At 56.9% G+C, this 9,633-nt stretch overlaps 1 long non-coding RNA gene across 1 annotated transcript; it reads left to right on the top strand.

The window, feature by feature from the left end:
* The first annotated feature begins 378 nt into the window (after positions 1 to 378).
* On the top strand, positions 379 to 9,603 carry LOC143647271 (uncharacterized). The gene is made up of 3 exons (XR_013157950.1): positions 379 to 718; positions 1,446 to 1,584; positions 7,978 to 9,603. It is a non-coding gene; the product is annotated as an uncharacterized LOC143647271 (long non-coding RNA).
* The last annotated feature ends 30 nt before the right edge of the window (positions 9,604 to 9,633 follow it).

The raw sequence follows: 9,633 nt of genomic DNA, 5'->3' as shown, positions 1-9,633 counted from the left end.
GATCCACCTGTTCCCAGGTGCCCTTGGGTGAGGCAGTACTGGCTTCCGTGCCACCAACTCTCACTGGACTTGGAATCTTAGTGGGAGATTGGTTCATTCAGGCCCATACAAAGTCTGGGTTACAGAGAAGTGAGTTAATTATTTATTAAATAATCAGTTGTTTGTAACTGTGTTGGCAGGAAAGAGATCTTTTAACATACCGGGTTCCAGGGTGGGAAGGTCAGGAAGCCAGTGAGGCCCACAAGCCTGTGATGTCCTACCTGTCCACAGGCCGCCACGCAAGGCCCTCGGCCTTTGCTTCTTTTCTTTGGCTGGGTGTACTCTGCTGACAGTACAAGACAAGGTGCAGCTGTCAGCCCTCCCCTTCTTTGAGCTGGGACCAGGATCCCCCAGCAGCCGGCGGCCCGGGTCCTGTCGTGCTGCCGCTGGGGCTGGAAGTCCCGGGTCACTTACTCCTTGGAGGTCACATGGACTGTAAAGCCCACCACCCTGATGCTGTGGCCAAATTCACCGTCATACCAGGAAATGAGCTTGACAAAGTGGTCCTTGAGGTCAGTGCCAGCCCCAGTGTCACAAAGTGGAAGACAGCGTGTCAACATGAAGGTCACAGGAGACAACCTGGTCCTCGGGGTAGCCCAGGATACCCTTTAGGGCCCTCTGACGCCTGCTTCACCACTTCTTGACATTATCGTACTTGGCTGCTTTCTCCAGTCGGCAGGTCAGATATAGGAAACAGACACACTGGGGGTGGGGACACGGGGAGCTGGGCCAGTGGGCTTCCCCATCAGCTCCAGGATGACCTGGCACTGGCAGCGCTGGCAGACACAGGGAAGATGTTCTGGGCAGCCCCACGGCCGCCATGCCATATTTTCCCAGAGGGCCCCTCCAGTCTTATGGGTGGCAATGATGGCATGAACGCTGGTCCTGAGTCCCTCCACGATGCCAAAGTTCATGGGTGACCTCGGTGAGTGGCCTGGCAGCGGGTGGTGCAGGAAGCGTTGTTGGCAGTTGTCATAGTCCTCATGGGTCACGCCCATCACACACATGGGGGCCTCAGCTGAAGGGGCAGAGATGCACCCTTCGAGTGAGCCCCAGCCTTCTCCAGGGTCGTGAGGACACCAGTGCACCAATATCGCCCCGTTTGACATGAGTGGGACCCCACAGGTGACAGGCCTTCTGTTGTCAGGCTTGACGTGCCTTTGAACTTGACATTATGGATCACGCTGAAGCAGGCAGGCCTGGCACTTGAGGTCAGGGAGGGGTCATTGAGGGCAGCAGCCGCACTTAGCCGCAGCTGGCAGAGCGCTGGTGACCAGGTGCCCAATACGGCCCAAATGCTCTCTGCGGCCTTCTGGCCTTGGCTTGGAGTCCAGCGGCTGCCTGGGGCGGGCAGGGGAGCCAGGGCCTTTATTTCTTCATCCACAACTTACCCCTCCCCCACACAGCACGCTCCCCCTCCCCCGCCACCAGGCACTGTGCCCAGAGCAGGGCCTCGCTCTGAAGCCTATCAGACACAAAACTTGGAGGGCAGGGACACAGCCACGGAAAAGAAAGGAGACGAGGGAGAAAAGAGGATGTAAGGAGGTAAGGAGATGGAGACAGGGGTTGAATGTTTTCAGAACTGTGCCAGGCCACTCTGAAGCCATATGGATTTCAAACATGACAAACCGAGGATCTTTAAATGCTTCTGCTTTGCATGCTGGACCATCTTCAAGGACTCCAGCAAAGCCAGATTTGAAGTTGAGGTTTAGGAGCCAAACAGCATGGCAGACAGGGAAACCCCTGTCCTCTGCCCCCTTCCTGTCCCTCCTCCCCCACCCTGGGCTGGTCCCCAAGTTGGCAGATCCACGAATTCTTGATAAGCTGGGAGGGCCGTAGGTAGGTGGTTTCCTCAGTGGCCCTTCTTCCCTTCTCTGGTGCCCTCAGCTCCAGGCCTTCGGAAACCACCAGATCAGGCCTGTGTCAAGTCTATTACCTGTTCTGTCCCCAGCCCCTCCTCCTAGAAGCCATCTGTGCTCTGTCAGAATCTCTCTGATTAATTTATACTAAGGTGTGATTGACTGGCTGCACATTCTAGAGCAGGGAGAGGCTCCCACTTCAACGGAGAACAATCCTTAAATCCAAGCGCTATATTCTAATGCAGGTATTTCAGACAGATGCACCAGGGATGGAAGGCTGGTGGGTGGAGGGCAGGGTGCTGGACCCTGACCTCCTCGAGGAATCTGGATTTTTCCAGCTGGGAGAGAAAAACCCCTTTGGCTGAACTCCTGGACTGAGCCTCCGTGTGGGGGCCACCGGCCATGGGAACAAACCCAGGCTGCACGAGTGAGTTCTGTGGACTCCAGACATTCCCCAAGTGTCCCCATGTGTGGGCACTGGCTAGGCCCAGAATGGGCTCCAGGGAGGTGCAGGTGGGACGGAGCTGCTGGGGCTCAGAGTTCCTGGCTGTGGAGCCACCCCAAGTCTCCACCTAGAAGGGCCGCTTTGGAAGGGGACAGTTGGGGCTTTCCCTGGGGCTATCCCACATAGTTGGGGAGGCAACTGCAGCCTCCCATGGTCTTAGTTGTTGGAGCCTGTTCCTGGGGCAGGACAGGCCCTGGAGGGAAGCCCAGGGCAGTGTGGAGGGTGGGGGTGGGGGGCAAAGGCTGAGCTGGGGCAGGGATCCTGGGTTGGGGAGCGCTGCTGTGGGAGGTGCTGTGAGGGCAGGCGCAGCCCGCCCCCACCCTGGTGCACTCCCAGCTGGGGGCTCCTGTCTGGTGACCTGAGAGGGTCAGAAACACTCTAGGGACTGCAGAGGTGGGACTGGATCACCCAGGGGTGCCCCTCCCCTTGGTGGCCAGGTCTTCATCAGGAAGATAATTAAGGCTCCATCAGCATCTGGGTTCCCTGGCTTTACCCCTTAGGGCAGCCGTATAAGTACCGGAAGCCGCTTCCAGGTGGGCTTCAGGTTAACAACAAATAATGTCTCAGTCCTCGTACTCCGGGGTAAACCTGGTGCACCGACTTCACGACAAGAAGGGATGAGGTGGGGCAAGGAGGGGTTGCTAAGAACTTTGGGGCCCGCTGGGAGGGCAGGTGAGGGGGCCGAATGAGTGGCTGCCCCTGGCCTGAACCCCTGGGACTGGTGAGGATGGGGAGGGGGCTAGGGGGCCATGCGGGAAGTGGGTGCAGGCGCATCCACACCCACCCCATGTGGGGCTGAAGGGAGCCCATGCATGACCCTCAGTCTTCACAGCCAAGGCCACCTTCTCAGCCAGGCCCCGGGACCCCCAGTTCCCAGCAGAGCAATGGGGGGTGGTGGCCCAAGGCCCCACACCGGAGCTGGCGAGGGTGTCCCACTGGTGAGCCCAGAGCCCTTGCTGCCTGCCTGCCCCTGTCCTGCACTGGGGGCACCCCCACTCATCCCCCACCAGGTCACTGGGGAGCCCAGCTGTGCAGAGGGGGAGAGCCCACGCCCCCAGACTATGCAAAAGGGCAGTGACGTCCCAGCTCTGGGGGAAAACAGAGCCCCTGGTGCCCGTGGATTTTCTGTCAAGCCCTGTCCCCGCTAAGGGACAAGGAGGACCAACCAGCCCTGCTAGCACATGGCCCTGCCCACCAGGCCATGCTGCCTATGAATGGTGACAGCAGGGGCTCCCAGCGGCCTCCAAGGGGTGCCCCGACCCAGGCTCCAGGAGGCACCTCCTCCCCACCCCACCGGGGCACAACGTGGGGTCGTGGGCAGCAGGTGCCTTGTTTCCTCAACAAGCACCCAGCAATGGAGCCAAGCGTGGGGACAGGTCCCGGGAAACCAAGGGGTGATCCTGGCCTGTCCCTCAGCCTCTAGGGAGCCCACCATGGGCAGAGGCCCCTGCAGTCTTTCATCACCTCACCCAGACTTCTCCTGTTTTACCTGCAGCCAGGTGCATGCATGAGCATGTTTGATCCTGTGTGGTTCTGTCACACTTGTCGATCTGTGCCCCCAAAACGATGACAGAAGGGTCCACCCCAAGGAGCCACAGATGCCTCCTGAGCTCCGCCTTCCCTCCAGTTCGCTGTGCTCCCCTGGTCTCGGCCTCTGCTGTCACCTCAGAACGCTGCGGAAGGGGACTCGGCAGCAGCACCCTTCTGGGAGGCAGAGCGCCACTGCATCCAGCCCATTGGGTGCCTCCTTCTCGCAGCTGAGCAGGGCTGCTGACGGCGTACCCCAGTAGTGACACACTTCGGCAGTGACCCCAATGTGTGTGTATTTGAAACGGTTCAGCCTGGTTGTGCCATGCCCCCAGCCGCCAGCTCTGAAGCAGGCACCGTGCCCAGCCCAGACAAGCAAGGTCTGCTCTCCAGGAACACGGGGGTCGGAGGCGGGGGCAGATCACACAGGAATGGGGTACAAAGTGTCAGGTGGGGAGATGTGCATGAAGACGGAGTCAGACAAGGCCAAGAGCAGACCCGGGAGGTCAGAGAAGCCCTCCTGATCAGCTATTCCATGGGGTGTCTGGAGAAGAGCGTTTTGGGCAAAAGATCAGTCCAGGGAGTATCTTTAGTGTGTCCGAGAAACTTCAGAGAGGCCTGTGTGGCCAGAGGTGTATGTGGTAGGACTGCAAGGGTGGTAGGGGGGACAAGGATGTTAGGGGACAGCAGGAGCAGCAGGGGGGACAGCAAAGGGGCAGGAACAGCAGGGGCTGGGCAAGGCGGGCCTTGAAGCCTGGAGGACTCGGGACTTGACTCCCCATGGAGCACAGGGAGGCCTCCTGATTCTCAGGGTCCCCGGCTGCAGTGCTGGGAAGACACAGGGGCCCCCACGAGCAGGCAAGCCGGTGGGAAGGTGGCTGCAAGTCGCCAGGTGGGAGCGGTGGTGGCCTGGCCAGGTGACCCTGCAGGGAGGGCAACCCTGGGAGCCCCAAGTGCATTCTGCTCCACACCTTACGAAGCAATGCGAAAACTCAAGGTGCAATGCTGTGAGGGGCCATCGACTCATGATGCACCCATGTCCCTTCTCCGTGACAGACCAGGCCTCTGAAGGGGGCGTCCAGGCAGCTCTTCTGTGTCCAGGGGGAGTAGCGAGCACTAGACCTTGCTTGTGGCCACCTGTGGGCCCTCGGGGTGCACCCCTAGACCTGTTCCACCTGGCTGGGGTGCCAGCGAGTTCAGAAGCCCCAGGCCACCCCCAGGGGAAGTTCCGCGCCAGGGGCCCACGAGCACCCAGTGCTGCAGAGCTTGTGATCCTCCTGGGGAAGGCTGACCTGGGCCTGGTTGTGTGCTGGCAGCCCCCCGCAGCCTGGGCCAGGGCCTCCCACTCACTACTGCCCTGTCCTCTGGGTCAGAGCAGTCCCAAGGCTCGGCTGGGAAGGGTGGAGACCAGCTCCACCACTTACAAGGAAGCAGCAAGGCGCTTCAGCCACTCACAGTCCCCACAGCTGGGCTGCCCATGGTTTATATCTTCTTAGGCAGAGTTACATCTGGTTTCTAAATGACATTCCTAATGAAGTGAGCATCCATCCCCTTTGGTCTCCCCAGGCCTTTAACAGACCTTGGAACAGGGTGGGGTGTCCCCGTGCTTCTCTTTCCTCTTCCTCCTGAAGTCCCACAAAACGACAGAAATAAGAAAGCTGTGAGCCTCTGAGAATAAAGACAGAGGGAGAGGGAAAGACAGGTGTGTCTACAGAGTTTTGGGGAGAGGTCGGAGAATGGGACGGGATAGGCGTGAGGTGCAGGACAGGGAACAGGGGGTGGCAAGTCTGTCCTGCGCGGCTGCGTCCTGGGACCCCGCCCCTTGGAAGCCTGTGGGTCTCTGGAGGAGTGTACAGGAAAGTTCTGGAACTGGACGCTGGATGTATGGGTGGCACCTGGAGCTGAAAACCAGGGGTATTTAAGGAAGATCCTCAGACTGGCTTCCCGAAACACCCGCGAGCACCAGCTCCGGGCTGGGCCGGAGCGCGGGTAGTTTTTTTCAGGAGACAGACTCGAAAATGCTGCCACCACCAGGGACAGCCCATCAGGTTGCTGGCCCTCGGGGATCAGGACCGAGGCCTGGCAGTCAGGCCTGTTTGTCCACAGGGCACTGCCATGGCCATGGTGCCTCACCCTACATGTGGCCGGCTGGGGGTCACCAGACATTTGAGGAAAAGCCAGAAACTCAAACAAACAAAATTAACAGCTAAAATCGGCAACAAGAGGAGAGGAAGAAAATGGTGGGGAAAGATGAGACACAAGAAGAATAAGGTAAGGGGCATCACCTTAACAAAATTAGAGTGGCAAAAGAAGAAAGTTCAGAGAATAAGAGTTCTTGGAAATTAAAAATAAGTGGCCAAAACGACGACTTGACAAAAGGAAAGTGAAATCAAAGAAATATTCCAGAATGTAAAAAAAACAAAAAAAAGGCAAAATGGAAGAAAACAAAACCCCAGACCCCTGGATGGCCTGTTCAGGAGAACCAACAGGCGACTGACAGGCACAGGAAAAATGGCAGGTGAGAAAGGGAGGCAAAGAAGGGAAGAGGAGAGCCAGGCCCCAGACAGCCGCCCCAGGCACCACTAGGCCCGGCCGGCCTAGGGGACAGCCTCCGCCTCCAGACAAGGGTGGGGCGGAAATCACAACTCACCTGGCCTTGCCCCAACCCCAGACGCTCTGTGAGGACGGAGCAAAGCCCTACTAGTCCTAAAGGAGAATTATTTCCATCTAGGAAACAACACTTAGCCAGGAGTAATGATGCCCCTCAATACGCGAGGGCTGACAGAATTGGCCCCTAAGCAGCGTTCTTAGGGAGCCACTGAAAGGAGGGAAGGAACCAGGGCAGGCGGGAGGAGGCCAAGGCCTGGGGTGGGGGTGGGCTGCTTGCTGCTGGGGGGGTGGGATCTCCAGGGAAAACAGAAACAGGCCTCCTGGAGCTGACGGGAGATTCTTTGCGAGGTAGGAGACCGATGTTGGAAGATTTAGGGTAAAAAATTATCGAGAGGCACATGTGCCCTGACTCCAGGGCAAATAAACACAAAGCAAATATCAGCTCCAAGAGAGATGTGGGGCATGGAGGCAACAGGGCGTTGTGCCTGGCATGGCACCAATGTCATCACAACCCATCAACTCGGGCCCACATGCTGCCCTGGGGAGGTGGGGAGGTAACCTAGGGAAGCCACATCCTTGTCCACCATGGAGGGAGGGCAACAGGTGTGGCCCAAAATTCAGAACAGAAGCAAGGGTGGAATCGTTTCTAGAAACACAGAGGTGAATTCTGGGGGCACTGGCTAGAGAAGGGGAATGGCACACCTCCGGCTTTAAGGAGAGCTGAGCAGGGAATGGTTTTAGGGTAAATCTCTTAGTACCACTTGCATTTTAGAAATATTTTCAAGCTAAACAAAAATGAAAAGCAATCTAAAGTAAATGCACCTAGTACCAGCTGCCATTCATTCTTTCGTTCCACAAGTGCTCACATGCCTTCCCCGAGCCCAGACTGGGGGTGTGGGGGCTACCACTGAGAACAGGCCCAGCTCCACCCCCCGGGGCATCTGCCGCCTCCTGCAGGTGCTCAGGCCAGTCCCGACTGGCGATCACAGGGACTGCCCCGGGGCGTGTGCCGTATGGGTCCATCACATGCCGTACCCAGAAAAGGCAAATCTAGGGACACAAAGCACCTCGTGGTGGCCAGAGGCCGGCCAGAGGGTGGGGAGTGACTGCCAGTGGGTATGGGGCTTCATCTGGGGATGTGGAAAATATTCTGGAATTAGACAATGGTTTTGGTTCCATGGCCTTGTGAATGTACTAAAAACAGAACTGAAAATGAAGTTCCTGGCCTGTGAATTACTTCAAAAAAGAAAAGAAAAAGAAGGCAAAGATTTCTGTTCCTAAAACAGTGGACACGAGGAACTGAGTGAGGTCATCGCATTTAGCTTTACCTTCCTGAATGAGTAGTATGTTAAAGAGCAAAATCAATGTTTAAAGCATGATGGCAAACACTCTCAGTGTGGTAGGAAAACATCGTAAGTGTTTTTTTTTTTTTTGTAGTTAAGAAAAGCTGCAGCAATAGCGGCCCTGCCTGGCAGCGCCCAGGACCCCGGCCTCGCCTCCGTGGAGCCGCAGCACCTCCTGGACACAGCCCGCTGGCTGCCCGCTCCCGCCAGCTGGCACCACGGCATCAGCGCCTCCCGCTCACTGGGACCTGCACTGCACATGGCAAACTCCCCGGTGGGGCTGCGGCCAGATGTGGACCTGGCGCGACTACAGGTGAGAGAAGGAGTGAACTCTGCTCCTTAACCAGAGCTGACAGTCATGCCCCAAGTCACTGGTCACTGTCCAGTGATTAGCTCACAGCTGCTGGAGGAAGACAAATGAAATTTCAGCGCCGATCAGACTAACTGCCAAGTCATAGAGCAAAATCTGGTAACCGATCAGGGACTAGAGCGAGCATTTAAACCATAGAAGGCTGGGCTGAGTGCTCTGTGACGGTGGACAGAGACAGCCATCTTTCTCCCTCCCTGGGCTGCCAATGTGGCTGGAGGCCCAGCAACCCAAGATGAAAGGCCACTGATAATTAGTGCATACTCAGATCTCATTTTACTTTAAGAAACTCCTTTATGGTAGCCTGAAAGAGAAAGTAAATAGATGCAAACATCCATCTCTGATTTCTAAAACAGAAGGACCTTTGAAATTATAAGACATTAAAATAAAGCTTTGGGTAAAAAGGGTCTCTTATTCCAGTTGCAGATTTGATGTTAGATCAAAACCAAATTGTTTCTGAAAGCTCAGGTGCTGGCTTATTATTCAAGGTTTGCCTGGCCACAGTGTGCAGAGGAGAAACCAGACCCAGCGTCTGTGCAGCTGTGGGTCTCCCAGAGGGACCCTTCTGGCAAATTCCACCTGTGTGCCTGAGCCTCCAAAAGGAACTGCTTAGCCCTGTATCGGGAGGCCGAGGACTCCCCCTCCCAACAACTGCCCTCCATGTCCTCTTGTTTCCTCTATTTCTCCTGGCCTGTGGCTTCCAGGGGGCTCTCAGTTACACATCACATGAGGCTTCGTTTGGGAAAAGAAAAAGCTGAAGAGCATTTTGCAGGACAAGTAGGTGGCAGCAATTCAGCTGTCCTCACCCTGTGGCAGCCTGGGGTCCGTGAAGCATGCAGGGTGTGGGCCCAGCACACATACTGTCCACATTTGAAGGCAAAGACAGAAATGAGCTCGCTTTCAGAGCAAGGCAGCCCTCCAACAACTCTGAGCACTTAGGACACTCTGGCTGCCATCAGTGCAGCAGAAAGGAATTGATTCCAGCCCCAGAGGACATTGCCGCTGTCTCTCAGGCACTCTCTCAACTAATGACCACTGAGCAGATCAATCCCAGTAACTGCTGCTGCAGGCGAAAGCTCTTTCCCAATTTGCCACCGATCAAGTTGAGTGGGAGTTCGGCCCCGTATGCTCAGGGAGATTCCTCTTGTCTGCTCAGGAGGCACTGCCTGTGCCGTGGTGATAGGCTATGTGCTGGTGCACATGGGGCTGAGTCCGAAACCACAGCATGCAAGGGCGGATGCTGGGTGCACCCACTGTGCAGAAAATGTGCGCTGCCTCCTGGCATTCAGCCCCCGGAGCACAGCGCAGCACTGTGGAGCAGACAGGGAGTCCCCATCATACCATCCTCAGACCCCCAACACCTGCGGAAAATCTCACAGCCAC

Source organism: Tamandua tetradactyla, chromosome 1 (genome assembly GCF_023851605.1).
Source record: "Tamandua tetradactyla isolate mTamTet1 chromosome 1, mTamTet1.pri, whole genome shotgun sequence".
NCBI lineage: Eukaryota > Metazoa > Chordata > Mammalia > Pilosa > Myrmecophagidae > Tamandua > Tamandua tetradactyla.
The sequence above is the reverse complement of the archived record's forward strand: the minus strand, read 5'-3'. Positions and strand labels throughout refer to the sequence as shown.